Raw genomic sequence first — 20,553 nt, 5'->3', positions numbered from 1 at the left:
AAGGAGAGAAGTAGTGAGGGGAAGCAGAGGAGAGAAGAAGGGAAAGGAGGGGGAAAATGAAAGGAAGAAGAGGGAAGGAAAAGGGGAAGAGAAAGGGGCAAAAAAGAAGGAGAGATTTAGAAAAAAAAGACTACACAATTTTCTAGAAGACACAAATCGGAATGAAGTTGAAATACAAGCCAAGCCAGTGAGGATAACTTCTATGTCCTGTAACACCAGCACTCCTCAGCTGCTGCTGAGCTAACTTACAGTGCCTTGTACTCGCCTCATACATGAGCAGAAGCCCGGTGCTTGTTATCCTCTGAAAAGCCACGTGTGCCTCTTTCCTATGATGTCCCTGGACACTAAAGAAGGTCAACCTGTGGCCCAACAGCACCTCACTTCCTTACAGATGGCCATGGCAATGTGTCTCCTTGACTCCTGCTCTCACTAAACTTCCAGTGATGAGAATTATAACCACATTCTTATATGTAAGCCATGCAAGTCTCCAAAGCTTAGCATAAGTTCTCATGGTGTTGCCAGAAGTGGCCCCTCACCCAGGAAGAAAAGATTCCTGTTGACTGATCCATTATCAGTTGGACCAATTATTTCATTTCTCCTTGGGATTCTTTTTTATTATTATTTTATTCACTTTACATCCTGATCACTGCCACTCCTATCATTTCCTCCCCTGGCACCCCTCCCTTTCACCTCTGAGAAGGTGGAGCCCCCAACTCCCGTATTTCCCTACTCTGGTACAACAGGTCTCATGAGACTAGGCACCCTCTCCCACTGAGGCCAGCCAAGGCAGCCCAGCTAGAAGAACAGACTATAAAGGCAGGCAGTAGCTTTTGGGATAACCCCCACTCCAGTTGTACTTGACCCCCATGAAGACTGAGCTGCACATCTGCTACATATGTGCAGGAGTCCTATGCTCATCCTGGGTATGCTCTTTGGTTGGTGGTTCAGTCTCAGAGAGCCCAAAGGGTCCAGCTTAGTTAACTCTGTTGGTCTTCTTGTGGAGTCCTTATCCCTTGCAGGGTCTGCAATACTACCCCTAACTCTTCCATAAGAGTTCCTAAGTTCCTAAGTTCCGTCCACTGTTTGGCTGTGGGTCTCTGCATCTGTCTGAGTCAAGATGCTGGGTGGAGCCTCTCACAGGACAACATTCTCCTGTCTGCAAGCATAACAGATTATCATTAATACTGTCAGGGATTGGTGCTTGCCCGTAAGATGAGTCTCTAGTTGGGTCAGTTATTGGTTGGCAATTCCCCCAGACTCCGATCCAGAACCTATCTCTGCATTTCTTGCTAACAAGATACATTTTGGGTCGAAGTTTTTGTGGGTGGGATGGAATTCCTATCGTTCCACTGGGGTTCCTGCCTAGCTACAGGACATGACCTCTTCACGTTTCACATCCACAATGCTAGGACTCACAGCTAAGGGCACCCTCATTGATTCTTGGGCACCTCCTCTAACCCAGGTATCTGGCACACCCTGGAGATATCCCCACAAACACCCCACCCCCATCAGGTGCAGATTTACATTTGTTCTCATGGCCATTTGTCCATCTCTCTTGTCCCTGATCCTGAATCCCTCCCATTCCCCACCCCATCCTCACTCCTACTCAGTTCCCTCCCTCCATCTGCCTCCTATGACTGTTTTAGTCCCCCTTCTTAGTGTGATTCAAGTATCCTTGCTTGGACCTTCCTTCTTGCTTAGCTTCTTTAGGGTATGTGGAGTATAGCATTGGCATCCTATATTTTATGGCTAACATCCACTAGTAAGTGAGTACGTACCATGCACATCCCTTTGGGTCTGGATTACCTTGCTCAGGATGATATTCTCAAATTCCACCCAGTTACCAGGAATATCCATGATGTCTTTGTTTTTAATAGCTAAATAATATTCCATTGTGTAGATTACTGCACCTTGTGTAGATTTTCTTTATCCATCATATTCCATCCATGAGGGACATCTGAGTTGTTTCCAGTTTCTGGCAATTACAAATGAAACCACTATGAACAAAATTGACCAAGTGTCTTTATTGGACGTCAGAGCATATTTCGGGGTATATGCTGAGAAGTAGTATAGCTGGGTCTTGAAGAACTATTCCCAGTTTTCAGAGCAACCATCAAATTGATTTCCAAAGTGACTGTACAATTTTGCACTGCCTCCATCAATTGAGGAGTGTTCCCTTGCTCCACATCTTTGCTAGCATGTGCTATTACTTGAATTTTTATCTTAGCCATTCAGACAGATGTAAGACGGAATCCCAAAATCATTTTGGTTTACATTTTCCTGATGACTAAGGATGTTGAACATTTTTTTAAGTGTTTCTTGGCCATTTGCGATTCATCTGTTGAGATTTTTCTTTTTAGCTCTCTAGACCATTTTTAAATAGGGTTACTTGGGTTATTGGTGTCTAACTTCTTGGGTTCTTTATAACTTTTCAATATGAGCCCTCTGTCAGATGTAGGCTTGGTGAAGATCCTTTACCAGTCTGTTCACTGCTATTTTGTCCTATTGACCATGTCCTCTGCCTTACAGAAGCTTTGCAATTCCATGAGGTCCCATTCATCAACTGTTGATCTTAGAGCCTGAGCCACTGATGTTGTGTTCAGGAAGTTTTCTCCTGTACTAATGACTTCTAGACTACTCCTCATGTTCTGTTCTATAAGATTTGTGTGTCTGGTTTTTATGTTGAGGTCTTCGATCCACTTGGACTTGAATTCTTTTCTTTATTTTTTTTTCCTGACTCAGAGATCACTGAGTTGAGATTTGTTCAGTTCCCATGACTGTGTAGCCTTTCTGATGTTTTTGTTGTTGAAGTCTACCTTTAATCCGAGGTGGTCTGATAAGATACAAGGTGTTATTTCAATTTTCTTGTACCTGTTGAGGCTTGCTTTGTGACCAACCATATGGTCAGTTTTGAATAAGGATCCATGAGGTGCTGAGAAGTAGGTATATTCTTTTGTCTTTGGGTGAAATATTCTGTAGGTGTCTGTTATATCCTTTTGAGTCATAATGTCTGTTAGCTCCATCATTTATCTGTTTAGTTATCTGGATAACTTGTCAATGGGTGAGAGCAGGGTGTGGTGTTGAAGGCTCTTACTGTTAATGTGTGGAGTTTGATATACAATTTGAGATTTAGTAATGTTTCTTTTACAAATGTGGGTGCCCTTGTGTTTGGAGTGTAGATGTTCAGAATTAAGATATCATCTTGATAGATTTTTTTTTCCTTTGATGAATATTAAATGTCCTTCCCTGTCTCTTTTGATTTATTTTGGTTGAAAGTCTATTTTATTAGATATTAAAATGGTTAATCCAGCTTGCTTTTGGGGTCCATTTGCTTGGAAAACCTTTTTCCAGACCTTTGCTATGAGGTAATGTCTATCTTTATTACTGAGGTATGTTTCTTGTAGGCAGCAGAATGATGGATCCTGTTTTCACATCCAATTTGTTAGCCTGTGTCTTTCTTTTTCCTTAGTGGGGATTGAATCCCATGATGTTGAGAGAGACTAATGACCAGTGATTGTGAATTCTTGTTTTTTTTATGTTGATTATGTTAGTGTGTGTGTGTGTGTGTGTGTGTGTGTGTGTGCCTCCCTTGTTTTGGAATTACTTATTTCCTGTGTTTTCTTGGATGTAGTTATCCTCCTTGAGTTGGAGTTTTTCTTCTAGTATTTTTGGTAGGGCTGGATTTGTGGATACATAACATTTAAATTTGGATTTGTCTTGAAATAGCTTGTTTTTTCCATCGATGATTATTGGGAGTTTTGCTGGGTATAATAGTCGAGGTTGGCATCTGTGGTTCTTTAGAGGTTGCAAGATATCTGTCCAGGCTCTTCAAGCTTTTAGAATCTTTGTTGAAAATCGTGTGTAACTCTGATAGGTCTGACTTTATATATTATCTGGCCTTTTCCCCATGCTGCTTTTAATATTCTTTCTGTGTTTTGATTATTATGTGGCAAGAGGATTTTCTTTCTTTTTTCTTTTTTTTCTTTTATTTTCTTTTTTTTGCTCCATTCTAATTGGTGTTCTATAAACTTCTTGTATGCTTGTATCTTTCTTCAGGTTGAGAAAATGTTCTTCTGTGATTTTGTTGAAAATATTTACTTTTCCTTGGAGCTGGGACTTTTCACCTTCTGCTATTCCTATTATTCTTAGGTTAAGTCTTTTTATGTTATCCCAGATTTTCTAAATGTTTTGTGTCAGGATTTTTTTTTTTGATTTGACAGTTTCTCTGACTGATGTATCAGTTTCTTCTATTGTATGTTCTATGCCTGAGATTCTCTCTGCCATCTTCTCTATTCTGTTGGTAATATTTCCATCTGTTGTTCCTGTTTTCTTCCCTATGTTTTCTATCTCCAGAAGTTTGTGTTTTCTTTATTGCATCTATTTCCACTTTTAGGTCTCGTACAGTTTTATTTATATCTTTCACCTATTTAATTATATTTTCCCATAGATCTTTAAGGAACTTATTTGTTTCCTCTTTAAAGACCTCTGTCTGTTTGATTTTATTTTCCTATATTTCTTTAAGTCTATTCATTTCCTCTTTAAAGGCCTCTATTGTCTTTATAAGATTGGATTTAAGGCCATTTTCTTCTGTTGTGTTAGGATATTCTAGGGCTTGCTGTAGTAGGGTAGCTGTATGCTGACGGTGTTGTCTGGCTTTTGCTGATTGTGTTCTTTTGAGGGCCTTTAACCATGTGGACGTATTTGGTCCCTGGATGGTCCTGTTGTAGTAAGTATTGGGAGGAGGCTTACCACTGATGGTCCTGGTGTGTCAGACCTCTGATGTGTATTCTTGGATTGTGTGGTTCCAGGTAAGTCTATATGGTTCGGGATCTGCAGGTCTGATGAAGGTGGGCAGAGAAGTGCCTGAAGATTGGAGATCTGCCTGGGGTAGCTGACTGCCCAGAGAAGCTGGGTATGCCCCAGAGGACTCATCAATCAGGGAAGGTCCAGTTGGACCAATTCTATCTAACCCTGTTTTTAATCCTCTGACTTCACCTCTCTACCAGTTTATTGAATAAATTATTATTAATTCAATGTTACTGAATAATTATTCAAACATTGAATATCTTTCGATTCTTGTAACAATACCATGTTGTAACAGAAATGAACACTGAACAATTCTCTTTCACTTCCAGTTGTACATTGGTACCAATTGTTATAAAGCCTATTTTTTTAGTTTTTACACAAAGCAATTCATACCTGAGATCCAATACCCTCATTACTGAAACTGCTTCCAGTATTTTTTTTAAAAAATTGGATTAACAAATAAATTTGTTTGTTATCATCATCAGCTAACATGTTCTTCTTAAGCTGACTGTTTTCCTGAAATTAACTTAAGGAAAAATTGTTGATATTGTTTAGACTGATTGTGAAATTGTAAGAAATAAGGGCTCACAAAGTTTCATCTCGTGGAAAACAAAGTTTAGGAGATCAGCTGGCTCTGCTCTATCCACCTTAAATCTTTGACAGAGACTGGGGGATGGGGATTTATTAAACAGATTAAGCTTTATATGTTAAATTCTTGCATCTTACATTTTTAAGGTGGTTATTTGATTTCTATTGGCATTTATTGGGGGGGGTTATTACTTAAGTAGTAACCTACCTTTTATATTTAACATAATCTTTAGATTTGTCTTAATGAGGAGAAAAGCACCATTTGATGAAATAGTTTCAATAAACACTTTATTTTTCTGGTATTTATTCTTTGTTTCTTTTATTTTTGTGTTTTATTTTATTTTAATTATCTGTAATTATTTTCTATAGTTCTTAATCAGTTTGTCAGTTCTTAGTCAATCATATTCATAGGTCACAGCATCATCTCATACTTAACTCTTAGTAAATTTTTCTATTTCATTTTTCATTTATATTTAATTTATATTTATACAAAGATATAATTTTATTTATTTGTGGTAATATAAATATAATTAAATACAATGTATATGAATGCAATTAAATGTAATTATATTTTCATAAATATAAAATTTATATATTTACATTTCATTTATACTTAGAGGAAAACTATAAAATAGATATCTTAAAATGTTAATAACACTAGTAAATTAATCAAGAGATTAGTATTGAGAATTATGTTCTTGTTTGCTCCACATCTGACATAATAGCTCAGATATTAATATGTTGAGGTAAGATTAATGTTAATATTAGGTATAAAATACACTCCAGGGTAATTGCTCATTATCTGTACAACTTTGGTCAAGTCTTTAAGAATACTCTGATACTTGTTTTCATTATGACAGGCAATGAGGCAGAAACACAATGCTCAGGCATTGCTGATGGGGTTAACTAGGGTAATATACGTAAGAACTCCTGGTTCATGGGCTCTCTCACTAGACATTATTCTTCTCCACTGGAAAAAATATATGACACTGGTTCATGCTTATAAGTTACATCCTAAATATAAATACAATAATAAACTCTCTCCTCTTAAAGACAGAGACAGGCAGAACTCCGTAAAATAACTAACTTAATAAATAAACTATTTTTCAAAAGTAATAGATTTCCTTTAATTTATCTAGCATATATGAATTTGTCAAATAAATTGTTTTGAATATTAGAAAAAATTGAGCATACCATCTAAGTTTAATGTTGGTACAAAGCAATCTTTATTTATTTATTTATTTATTATTTATTCGCTTTGCTCAAGGTTATATGCTAAAGGTCACTTGTAAAAGGAAGAGTCATTCATTTCCTCTCCAAACATAATGAGCACTTGGAGCAATATCTGGAGACTAATTATCAGCAGCTTTTTAAAATGCAACACATCGACAGTCTAGTAATGATTAAGTCTCATAATTGATAATTATCTCTGATTAAAGAAAAGGAAGCTCTTCCAGAGGCTTCACTGCTACATACCATTGTCATAATTGGCCGTTAATTGCCTCATGTAAAGATTCTTTTTATCATATGTTTAATCTTTACTCTATATAAATAAGGTCCATGTAGCAGCCTTATTAACCATATGAAAAACGTGATATTACTTTACAAGTGTCTTTGCACATTAGTATTCAGCCTGGGCTTTTTTTATATTTGCATATGAAAAGGTACAAGCAGTTCATGCTCCTGAGCTAAAAAGAGAAATCTCTTGCTCTGGCCACTTGTGAATTCTGTTCTTGATCCAAACTTTGTGAGAAGAGAGAAGAGCCCTCTCTCTGAGATGTGCCAGAGACTGTACAACACTGCCAACACTTGGAGCCTAGTGGGTAGTGACCCGTCCCTCCTTTCTTCCTCCACCTGAGCTCTGAAGAGAATCCGAGCCTTTCATGACTCTCCTTTTCCTGTCATCATTTCCACAAGCTCGTGACTATTCTGCTATTACCCATAATTAATAGTAGTTTACAGTGCTGGCCAACAGTTTCTTGGGTCGGCTGAGCCTGACACTTCGAACTCCTTGTTTCCCAGAATACCTTTCTTCATCGTTTTTGACCACTCTAGATCTCCAGGCTCTTGGGTCAGACTTCCTTTACTATTTTGCCTGTTTTCTTTTTTCTCGAGCGTCTGAATTTCCCAGATCTTCTTCTTTTTCTTCAACAAATTATTAATTGGAATGTTAACTGCATTGAACACTCACTGTCCCTCAAAACCATGTCACCGTTGAATTTGAACCTTTGCAGGTGTATTTATTAAAGACATCTGGTTGACTTCACTTGGACCTAAGATGAGCTGTAGCAACTTACAAGAAAGAAGAAGGAAGCCAGGAAGATGACAGGAAGACAAAGGTAGAGATCGGGTGATTCCACTACAACCAAGGATTGGTTGGCAAAGGCCGCTGTCGGTTGTGTGAAGCTAGGAAGGAGAGATGGGGTGGATCCAACTCCAAAGCAAGCCATACTACTTAACACCTGCACGTCTAACAGAGATGCGTTTCTTTTTCTTTTTCTTTTTTTATTTTGGTCAGGGTTTTTAATCACAGCAACAAAAGTGAGCTAGAACACTAAACATTGCCCACCACACAAACCCATTATTAAACAAACATCACAGTTTCCAAAGTACTTACTTTAAATCTAATGTCATCCTGACATTATGTAAATTATAAAATGCAAATATACAATATACACATAGGAAGGTACATATGATTGATAAATATAATAACGTTGCGTTTCTAAGCCATGCCACCGGGGTTCAGGCCAACCGAGGGAAACAACTGCTGGAGCTCTTGATCTTTTTGCCTTTACCTGTAGCTCTTCACTGAGTATTGATTGACACATCCTCCTCCACAGCTGCCTACCCATCCACCCTGTCAGCATCCTGCCATCATCTCAAACTTGGAAAAAAAAAGCCCCTGTCACTCAACCTCTGGAGTGTTGGAATTACTGATATAAATCACCCTATATGCATATGAACTGTTGATACAACTGTTTAGACAAGACTTTACAATATTTACACTCTAGCTCATACCCTCTCGCCAGTTGATTAATAATTTGACAAACACAATCTGAGCTTTTTTTATTTTCAGTAGTAACAGAATCCTGTTTTTACCCTCTCTCCTTTTGTAGCAACATGTGATATAAGCTACAGCTTGATTGACAGTTTGTCCATCTGTCTTTTATATGCATTGTTTCCATTACTTACTTACTTACTTACTGTTTCTCATCAACTCTTAGCTCCATCAGCGAACCAGAAAGGGTTGTGAAACTTAATAACTTAATCCCCTCTCTGGTCTAAGTCATAGCAATGAGCTTGTTTCTTTGTGGTTCTTCTATGCCGCTCAATGCATGTCAGCAACATTTATCCGGTGTTGGAATGCCAGTTCCTGAGTCTAATGCAAACCTGTAGTATTCATTTTGGGAAATCATGCTAATTCTCTAGAAAGACTCATAAAAGCTCAGCCTTCAAATTTAGTGAATTTTAATTATTTTGATGTAAAACCACTTTTCTCATTTAATCTCTGAAATATGCCCTGACCAGTTATACTTTCAGGCAACAGTTAAGCCTAAATTCCTTCCTCCCCCTCTCAGTTCTAACTCATCAACAAGACTTCTCATCATGTGCCTCACATTATCATCATCCATTGCAAGCATATTATTTTGTCAGTTATGACTAGCAGATTAATAATGTATTGTAGCTTAGGTTATCATAGCATTATGTTTTGTTTCCCTAAGAAACTCTTAAGCTTCCCCCAGAATACAGGCAATAGCCCACTTAAATGTATTGAATGAATGCTCAAAAGATTTGATGTAGCACCTTGAAAGGATTAGCAATGATCCTAGGAGACTAAGGTACATACGCCCTCCTTAGAAAGTGAATTAATATAGCAGGCACTGGTGGAGCACACCTTTAACCCCAGCACTCGGGAGGCAGAGGCAGGTGGATCTCTGAGTTTCAAGGCCAGCCTGGTCTACAAAGAGAGCTCCAGGACAGAAAGGAAAGGAAAGTGACTTAGATGGGCTAGCAAAGAAACTTGCCACACAGCCTGGAAAATCATGTAAAGTAGGATAGACCCCACCCCACAGAGTTGTACTTGGACCTCCATCCATCCACACACAAAATAATAATAAATACTATTAGAAACATTCTTTATTTAAAAAAGAAAGCAAATGAATGGAGATGAGTGCTAACCATTCCTCTAGGCTCAGCCCAACAATTACCTAACAACAGCCTGCATCTCTGCCTGCCTGGTATGACCCAGGAGCCAGGTATATAAGAAGATTGCTGGTTACCTCTCCTTCCGTGTCTCTCTCTTCTCTCTCTTTTCTCTCTCTCTTCTCTCTCTTTCTCTTTCTCTTCCTCTCTCTCTCTCTCTCTCTTTCTCTCATTATTTCCCTCTCCCTCTCCCTCCCTCTGTCTCTGTCTCTCTCTGTCTCACTCTCCCTCCCTCCCTCTCTCCCTCTCTCTCTCTCCCTCCATCACTCTGTCTCTGTCTCTCTTTCCCTCACACCCTATCCCACTCCCTCTCCTTCTCTGTCTCCCTCCCCCTCCCTCTGTCTCTGTCTCTCTATGTCTCTGTCTCTCTCTTTCTCTGTCTCTCTCTTTCTCCCTCTCCCGCCCTCTGTCTCTCTGTCTCTGTCTCTCTCTCTATCTGCCCCTTCCTCTTTTCCTCCCTCTCTCTCTCTCTTCCTCTCTCCATTCTACCCGTGTCCCAAGCTGGTCACTTTCTCTCACATTCGCTTTTCTCTTTCTATGCCTCTACCTCTTTTCCAGGCACCCTTCTCATCCCACCAATAAGCCTTCTTCTGTCTGTTGCACAGCTGATTCCTCAGAGGGGAGTACCTTGGTAAGTATCTTGTAGTCTTAGTTATAAGTCACTATATTCACATGGACAAATATCTATCAAATACTATGTGTATTATGCAAATCAAAATATTGATCACTGGTCCCATGACATATTAGCCATGGAAATTAAATACAGGATGATCTTTATTGCTCTTTATGAAGAGGAAAGCATAGTCTTCAGAGAAATACCTACAAACATGTATTCTGACCATCTGCTTCATTTTTTAATCCAAGTGTAAGCAGAGTAAGAAACCTCACCAGCAGTGCAATGGCATGCTTTCAGTGTTCCTTGATTAGCTTGTCCTGCTCTTAGAAGGAAAAAGTAAGTTTTATATTACAAACCATGATCCTAAACATATTCCCTATATTCTCTGTCCCTTGTCCTCGCTTCTCAGAGGGTTCATAGGCATGAGCTAGTGAGAGAACGTCAGAGCTGTCTGATAGCTCTGCTCACATCTGAACACAGTGAGCACTGAAACACTGACCTCCGTCTCAACCCCCAGGATATCTGAAATCACCTCAATGAGTCACTTGAATGTCAAACATGCCAGGCTCCGTTCCAAGTTTAGAACTAGAAATGAAGAGGTGAATCACACACGGTGGCTGCCTTCAAAATTTACAGTTCAGAAGGTTAGAGAGAGCACATAAACAAGGAAGCACTGTAAAGGGATAAGTCTGCCCTGCGCAGAGCGCACAGAGAAAGTAACGGTGGCTTCTAGGCAGGGCGCAGAAGAAGCAGGCTGCAGGACGCAGAAGAAGCGGGCTGCAGGACACAGAAGAAGCGGGCTGCAGGACGCAGAAGAAGCGGGCTGCAGGACGCAGAAGAAGCATGCTGTTTTCCTGATGTTAGTGCTTAGCATGCATGCTTAATATTGCAAAGTGCAATCTAATCAAACAAAGTTAAACGTGAGTCATAAACATCTTACTCTAAGTCGCGGTGATAAGAGGGTGTGTTGGAAGCCAGTGTCTGGGAAGCCCCATTCTGCACTCATAGCTCTTACAGAAACAGTCTGCACACCACCTCCACAGTATGACGGAAAGGAATGCAGTCAGTAAAATGTATGCTTTACAAGCTCAAAAACTCTCCAGGAATGTTGGATGGGAAATCTCTGTGTAAGAATGTGCAGGGCATAGAGAAGTGGCTGCGCCAAGCTTTCCATAGAGAAAGGAAAGATGAAAATATACTCACTAGTGATTCGTGTCTATTAGTTTCTTATTCTGGTTTCAGATATCTTCCAAATTTACATTTGTAATCTGGAAAGAAATAGTACAAATCAAACCCCGCACTGTCCGTCCAAGGAAAATCCACATCCCCCAACATCAGAGAAAGAAAAAGAAGCACACAAAAGGGTAACTACTATAACCCTGGACAACACCGCCTCACCTCCAGCCCTGGAGATTCTCCACTATTTCACTGGAGCTTAAGGATGAACAGTTTGTAGCTCAATACATTTTTATTAAATGTGAATCTTTATATCCAACTTAATTAATGTGCTTTAATGCAATCCCAGGAGCCTTCAGTAAGGCGGTACTGATGTGGAGGCGTACTGCGTTATTCAAATGAGAACCCTATCTGCCTTCTCGCTTGAGGTTTCCTCTGCTCCAAAATGCCCCCTGCACAGACCCTCGGAGGGGTCTGAGCGGCCTGAGTTTACGCTGCCCTCTGGTCAATGGCTATAGGCAGCAGACAGGCAGGAAAATAAAGCCAGTCTGAACAGCTAATGTGGGTCCATGAACAATAAATCTAAATAGCTAGTTAAAACAGCAAAGGGCCAGAGGGTAAATATACTGGACACTGGGAGCGGGGTGTTTGTATGCTAATTATCATAATTTTGAAAGTAAAATATCTTCCCTCTTACTTTATTATTATACAACAGGGAATCCTTATAACATCCCTCAAAGCGTTTGTTTGTGTGTGTGCGTGTGTGTGTGTGTGTGTGTGTTAAGCATCTTTTAAAAAGTAATTCACTTTTAATTATATTAGATTACCTTAGATAAAAGTCAGGTCATGGTGAGGGAGAAATAACAGCTATGTATAAGAGAGGGATTTCAAGACATCTCTGCATTTTAGGCATCTGTCACCTTGAACCAGCCATACCGTGCACCAAGCCCCTAGACTTTATGAAGGAGCTGAGCTAAATGATTTCTCTGGATACTATGAACATATGCAGTATTGAGGGGGAGACAGAGATGTTTGAATTCTCTTGAAAAACAAAAACCATAAAAGGCTTAATTGCTCAAAACAAAGGCACTTATTTTCTCTAAGATTTATTTGAAATAATCATATGCATAATTAATTTTTAGTCTTCCTATCCCACATAGGCACATAGGCATATAGTACAAGACAGACAGCTTCATTCATGAAAAGCGAGTCCAGGCTGCCATGGAGTGACAGTGAGAAGTTTGGCTTGAAGATCTGGGCAAGTAAGGAATGCTCACTCTTGCACATGAAGCAAACGGGAGGTCATCTTAACTTTACATGCTAACAATACTAAAACTAGGAGTGGCCTTTTTAGAAAGCAGTGTGTAGTCCACACGTTCTAGGAGTGTTTGATGCACATTTTTCCATTATATCCACATTATTGTCTACAGCAAGACGATCACAGTCCCTGCTACATGCATGAAATCAAGGCACAGGGAGGTTAAGCACCTTACCTAAGATCACAGAGCTAGTCAGTGACAGAAATCGATTAGAGACAATGATGTGTCTGCTTCACCTGTATTCGTAACTACATTCATTCTGCCGATGACATACCATTGCCCAGGCTTCCTTTTTGTGGTCTTTCTGAGCTGAGCCTCCATCCTACTGAATGAAAAATGTTTCTGCTGTTTCCCTATTTTTATTTTATTTATTATGTGGTGGAGGTGCTCTGTGTGGTGGTGGTTGTGGTTGTGGTGGTGGTGATGGTGGTTGTGGTGGTTGTGGTGGTGGTGGTGGTTGTGGTGGTGGTTGTGGTGGTGGTGGTGGTTGTGGTGGTGGTGGTACATGAGCGTGCATTATTCAAGAGCCATCTACATTGTATTTCAAGACAGGAGCTCTCAGTGGCCTGCAAATTCCTGAGTAGCTGAACTGGCTAGCTAGCCTCAAGAATCTGCAGGGCCAGGATTACAAGCCTGCAGCACAAGGGTCTTCTGGCATTATTTTTTGTTTGTTTTAGTTTGAGTATTCAAGAAGATTCTGTGTAGATTTTCATGGTGGGTTAAGGTCCTCATGACTGGGTGATAAGCACACTATTAACTGAATGATTTCCCTAGAGCAACTGCTCTGTTTTACAGGCACTTCATAGAAACCAAGTCGTTTACTTTTCCCTTCTCTGTGCCTTTTCCAAAGATGTTCACCTCAGACTCTTAGTCTCTAGGGTCTAAAATTATATCAGTTTGCCTTTACAGATGCCATGATCCCTGCCTCAATTTCCTACGATGTGTTTGTTCTTCTTGTGTGGCATTTATCACATCGCTACTGAGGATTATGGTTTACGTGTCTTGATTTATCACCTCTCATAAAGTGAACTCTTTGTACATGGAATGAGTCAATAAGAGTTTTTGTTATATCCTCAAAGCATTTACATGCAGGGATGTGGTTCATTCGGAATATTATCTGTTCTCTGATAAACAGGAAGTTTCAGGACTGGGGAGGTAGCTCAGTTGGCAGTAGTCCTTGCCTAGCTCACAGGAGGTCATTTGTTCAATCCCAATACCACAGAAACCAGGCATGATGGCAAATGTCTTCAATCTCAGCCCTTGGGAGGTAAAGGCAGGAATATCAGAGGTTCAAAGGCATCCTCCACTACTAGACAGGTCCAGGTCAGCCCAAGCTACAGGAAATCCAGTTTTAGAAAAAACATTTTAAAACAAATATTTTATGTAAGACCTATAATATGTAATGTAAACTACAGCAACTTCTCAAGACTGGAAACATACAAGTATCATGCATGTATACATACACACACCTCAAGAAATCATATAGTGAAAAAGCTGAGAAGACCATATTTTGGTTTGCCTTACTGCTACTAAAATATGAAAGGCAGAGTCAACTCGGGCCATTGAGTTCTCTATGGTATATTTCTGATACGTAATATTTAATGTTGTGGACAAAATATTGAAAGGAATAATTTTAAAATTTCATCAAAAAGAAGTCATTGTAACGATGCTACTGCCATTTCCTTTTCTGGTTAATCCCCAAAACGCAAGATAAATATGGTAGTGGTAGCATCGCAAAAATATCTATCTAAAGGTGAATTAATTTGAGAGTTCAAACTGTTTTATCGGCAGATTTTACTAGAAACAGAAACTTAGGGGTCAAATAAACTTTGAATGTGCTCACAGGCCATGCAGCTGTACAGTATAGTAGCTGTGACAAAATGAAAAACAAAACAAATTGAAACCACTTTTAGTCTCCATCAGTGCCTGCTCTTTGTTTACTACTCAAAATATATCAGCTTAAACTCAAACTCCTGCCTGTCTCCCCACTTCTCTGGAAACCCCCAAACATATTCCACTCAATCAGCTATCTACTGTGCAAATGATTACAGCTCATCATCAGAAAACAGACACCTCATGTCCCAGCACAGTGTGGACGGACCAGCAGCCACCGTACTGACTCGTGGCACTAGTGATGCCTACTTCTCAATATGGGTATGTGTCTCCCGTTACACAACAGGCTCCTGTCTTTACAGTTTCACTTTCTTGGACGTCAGTAACCTGAGATTACCTATGGTTCAAAAGCCTCAAGTACATAACAGTATAGAAATGAACAATTCATAAAGCTAAATAACATGTCTGCCTAATAGCATGATGAAACCTCACCTCATCCAGGCTGTGACTTACCCTTTTATCCAGCATATGGTACTATATCCATTACCTTCCCTACTGTCACAAGATGAGTCTGCCAGTCATCAGAACCGCTACTTGTTGAATCAGAGTATTAAGTTCACATAATGTATTTTACTTGATAATGGTTCCAAGCTCAGAATAAAGACACAACAACTGGCATATGATAAAGAGAACCCACCGAGTCCTTCTCTTAGGTGAAATGATGTGTTCTGAATCTAAGAAGGAAAGGAAGAACATTATATGCTGAGGCCCTGAAGTCTATGATAAGAATAAATGAACCCAGAAATCACAGAGAAGGCACATGAATTTTTATGGTAAGGTTCCTAAAATACTTCAAACTGAAAATATGACAGCTACCACGGAGTCTGACATGTTTAGTGAAGATGGCAACAAACACTACCTAATAGGATTTGGAACTAGCTGTGGCTTCTGGAGCCAGTGTTTGTGTGTGTGTGTGTGTGTGTGTGTGTGTGTGTGTGTGTGTGTTATGTGTGTCTGAGTATACGTGCTTGCGTGCTTGCATGCTTGCGTGCATGTGTGTGGGGAATACATCTCCCTAGAGAAGAAGGACTGCCTGCTCACCAGTTCACCCTTCAGAGACTTCCTGGAATTACCACTTCATGAATCTTCCTTTATGCAGCTGAATCCAGTCTTCCCTTACCTGTACTGCACTGGGCGCAGAGGGCTCTATGAGCTGCCCATCAACGCTGCCCTTTCAGTCAATAGGGTGTTTAAACACAAGAGGTCAAACTACGTGATAAAAATGAGTTAAAAGATCTCAGGTGTCTACACATTGTTGAATGTGGAAGTATAGTCTACTTGTTAATATTTCAGTGGAATAGAGAGCTAAAACAGGAATACAACGTATTATTACCATACAACTTTACCTTCTGTTATTATATATATTCTTCATGATATATTTTAGTCCTGATTTATTGCAAAATTTTACTGTCCAAAAGCATACCGATAAGCTGTGGTTAGACAAGGTAAATGATTATCAATTCGGAACCCAAATACTGATGATTACTTAAATATCTTTCTTTTTCCTATCAATTTTTTTAAGAATTATTACTGACTTCAGTTTTTATTTCTTTTTCATCTCCAGATCATTAGACAATAACAGATGGTGGGAGTTATTTTTCCAGATGTTCTAGATTCTCTTCTTAATGTGAAAGCCAGTTTATACCCAGGAAAATAATAAACCTGCTTAACTAGCTTCGGAAATTTTAATCCCTATAATTACTGGTTTATGCCCTCATGATGCAGTACTAGTCATCTCCATGGTTACTTTACTCTCTTTTGCTTTAATAAAACATACTGTCCAGAAGCAACCAAGAAGGACAGGGTTCATGTACCTTACTCCTCCATCTCGCAGTCTGTCATTGAAAGAACTCAGAGCAGAGCCAACCAGGAGTCAGGAATTAATGCAGAGGCCATGAAGGACCGCTGCTTCCTGGCTTGGTCCTTGTGAAATGCTCAGTTTGCTTTGTTTTTTTTTTTAATTTAATTTAATTTAAATTTTTCTTTACTTATTCACTTTACATCCAGCTCACTGCCCCTCCCCCAGCCACCCCTCCTACAATTCTTCAGCCATCCCCCCTCCTGTTCTCTGAGCTGGTGGGGACCCCCGGGGTATCCCCTACCTCTACCCTGGCACTTCAAGTCTCTGTGAGGCTAAGTGCTTCCTCTTCCTCTGAGGCCAGACAAGGAGGCCCAACTTGAAGAACATATCCTACTTACAGTTTGCTTTCTTATACATACCTTGGGCACACTGTGGACTGATTCCTCCCACATCCATTATCAATAGAGAAAAAGTTCCACAGACCTGCCCACAGAAAACTACAGAGGTAAGTCACAAATGGGGCTCTGTCTTCCCAGGTAACTTCAGATTGTGCCCAGATGACACAAACAAAACCCAAGACTCTACTCCAACATTTTAAGAGCATCACTTTCCTGTTATTCCAGCATCACAAGCATGGCCCCTAGTATTCTGTACTTATGTTGCAGATGTGCTGTTCAGATACAGTCTGTATGGACCAGCTATGTTACAAAAGGCGTTTGTTTGCTTGCTTGGTCGGTTGGTTAGACGCTATATAATAAGCAATAATTGGCACATGGGAGAGAGAGAGTCACGTATTTTCTGTGAAACTGTAGCTTTAAAATGCTGTTTACAGCCAGGAGGCTTGGTCTCTGTCCTTCCTGAGCATTTCCCCTGTGAAGTGTTCAGAAGCTCGTACCCAGTCGGACAAAGTTTGACCCAGAGCACATTCTACTAAGTTGTCTGTGAACACTAAAAAATAAAAATAATAAAAAAAATCACTTTCCAACAGTATACCTCATTCTGAAACAAAATAAATCTGGGTAGGTCTAGCATCAATCAGTTATTTTGTCAAGTATTCTAAAACTGAAAAGAGGAAATTCTGGTACATCTTCTATACCATTGAACAAAAACATGTACGGGATGGTGAATGTTTTGTTTAGCCTATAGTATCTATCTAGTGTTATCAAAGCTATACATATGTATACATGTACTTTTATGTATATGTGTATGTGTCTGTGTCTGTATATATAGTATGTATGTATGTGTGCAGTTATGTATGTATTATGTATGTGTAAATGCCACATCTATGCCAGTGTCTCTACAGAGGCCAAAGGAAGGCATTGGATCCCTGGTAGCCAGCAGACAGTGTGAGAACTGACACAGAACTCAGGTCCTCTCTTAACCACTGAGCTATTTGTCCAGCTCCTAACATAGCCGTCTTAATTGTCGCTACACCCCATTATCTGTGTATCATAATTTTCTGTATTTCCAGATGTTACATGATGCACGAAGCTCACAAAATGTATCAGTGGTAAAGCCACTACTCAAACATTGTCTACTGCGGGGGCTAGGCCTTTGAAACCCGCATAACAGTACCTGCCCATAACGAGGAGAGTGTGAACACTGAGGCTAGCAGACTTCACACCAAATAAAAGAACGCACGAGCTAAGTCTAGACATAGGGAAAAGGAGCATCTGAACTGGAAGTCAAACACTAAAAAAATTGTCTTGTGTGTCAAAAATACTAAGGGATACTCGAGCCTCTAGAGTGATCCAAGAAATCTTTAATAATGCGAGTTCTAACACTGCCAAGACAGCAATGTGAAGATGCTGCTGGCTAAGCTACATCCGTCAATCTTATCTAAGTGTTAACTAAGTCTTCTGGACTACTTCTCTGTATGAAAGGACTCCAAAGCCAGGAAGAAAAGTACAAGATTTCATTTACCAATGTGACTTTCTGCCAATAAGCCATAGATTCCACATAATCTGAGTAAAAGGATTGATTGCCTGTCACTGTTTGAGGTCTGAGCTCATGGGTACTAGCCACTAACCTCCTGTAATGTCCCCACTTCAAAGTGAGGTGTGCTGTAGACAAAATAAATGCGTATGGAATGTTGGAAATAAAGGAGAGGGAGGTGTTGGGAGAGGGAGAAAGAGGAGAAGGAGAGACACAGACACACCGACACACAGACAGACAGATACACGGGGAGAGATAGAGAGAGCACCAATTGGCTGAAATCACTAAAATAGAATGTCAATGTTGATCACTCATGTATTTTTATTCTTCTTACCGTGACCCCTAAGTGTGGCTGACATTGTACCTCTGTTAGAATGTTTGAGATCTTTCAGTCTGCTTAGTGAATTACTAACAGAAACTCACACTCTATGATACAGGCTTAAGTAGGAGAGTTGAAAACTTTTAAGTTCATATGTAATGAACATTTCAGTCTGGTAAAATGTACTATATCCACATCTGTGTTTTCAAATGCATTTTAAATGGATAAAAGAGAGCCGTCTGACTTCATTGCCAAACGGAGACAGCTACAATGCGTGGGAGCCACCAACTGTTCAAAGGTGGCAGTGCCTAGCTCGCTGAATCCTTTACAGAAAGAGAAACAGGAGTGTGCGAGTGGGTCGGTTATTGGATGGGGTGAAAGCTGTAACAAGTAAACAATGCGTATAATTTCTGTCTTAAATAATGACGGCCGGCATTGAGGAGAAATGGGTTAGACTGCATTTCAGTAGGTTGTATTTAGGAAAAAAATTAAAATATTTCTTTGGAAGAAGAACATTGGTAAATATTTTTAAAAAAAATCTTAACAGGCTAAAATATTTGTAATCAATACCAAATCATTTATATTTATGCTACATAAAAATTTTAATTGGCAGGAATGTGAAAATGACAACCACTAGTTCATATAACAAGAAGTAAAGCATAATGTAAGTGTTTTAAAAACAGATCTGTCAATTGGAGAAGTTTTTAGAACACTTTGATATCTGCAGACATTACTCTCTGGGGTCTTTCACACCTAGTGTTGTGGTAAATTATTCTGACTACAGTCCAAGGCTGCTGCTTTGTGGATAATGGAGTCTCCTCAGCTGATCCAAGATGGGTCTCCACTAAGCTGGTAGCCATGTTTTCAGACTTGGAAAAAAAAAAAGATAGCACATCTTTTTCCCAGGGCTGAAAGAAAAAAAGAAAGCGGTAAAATGATCCATATATTTCAGCTTTCAGATGTTGAACATTAAGGCACCATTTCTAAAGTAGAATTAAATTTATTTATTTCATGCTGTTTAATAAGCCAAGCAAAAAAAGTCACTGTAAAGTTGGAGAATTTTCTTCAAAGCACTCCCAGCCATTACTTTTACTTTTGTCTGTGACAACTATGGCAAAAGATAGCTTGAAACTCTGTAGTATCATGCAAATAAAAAGAATTGCTAAACACTAATCTTATTTGTTTCAGTAAAACGAACTTTCAAGATGCATGACTTATGGAAGAAGTGTTTGACCTACTGTCATAGGAAAACATCAAAATGACTCAAGACACATTTGTGCTAGGGAAGACATTAGAAGGAACACACAAGAAGAGAACCCTGACTGAACAAATGTGTCTGGGAGATAGACACTATCTCAGCTGTAGTGGAATTCTAGCAACTCAGCAATATTTAAGAAAGTGTTTATTGGACAAAACGCCCTACAGTGGAGAGGGGAAACTTGTAGAGTCCACCTTCAGTGAAGGGAAAGGACAGCAAGTGGAGGGAGAGGGTTACTATCCCAAAGTCAAAAGCTCTGACCCATAATTGTTCCTGTCTGAAAGAACTGCAGGGACAAAAATGGTGAAGAGCCTGAGAGAAAAGGAGGTCCAGTGGCAGGCCCAAATTGGGATCCAGATCAAGGGGAGGTTCCAGGCAGGAGCCTGGCATGCCTGCCCTCTCAGAAATTCAACAAGCAGCTTGAAAGAGTCAGATGTAGATACTAGCACCCAACCAATGTATGTAAACCAGGGACCCCTGTGGTTGAATTAGGGAAAAGCTGGAAGATGCTGAGGAAGAGGGTGACTCTATAGAAAGACCAGCATTGTCAACTGACTTGGACCCCTGGGATCCCTTGACACTGAGCCACCAACCAGGCAGCATACACCAGCTGATATGAGGCCCTGACATATATACAGC

This window comes from Grammomys surdaster, unplaced genomic scaffold (genome assembly GCF_004785775.1).
Source record: "Grammomys surdaster isolate TR1022 unplaced genomic scaffold, NIH_TR_1.0 65, whole genome shotgun sequence".
Lineage (NCBI taxonomy): Eukaryota > Metazoa > Chordata > Mammalia > Rodentia > Muridae > Grammomys > Grammomys surdaster.
The sequence above is the reverse complement of the archived record's forward strand: the minus strand, read 5'-3'. Positions refer to the sequence as shown.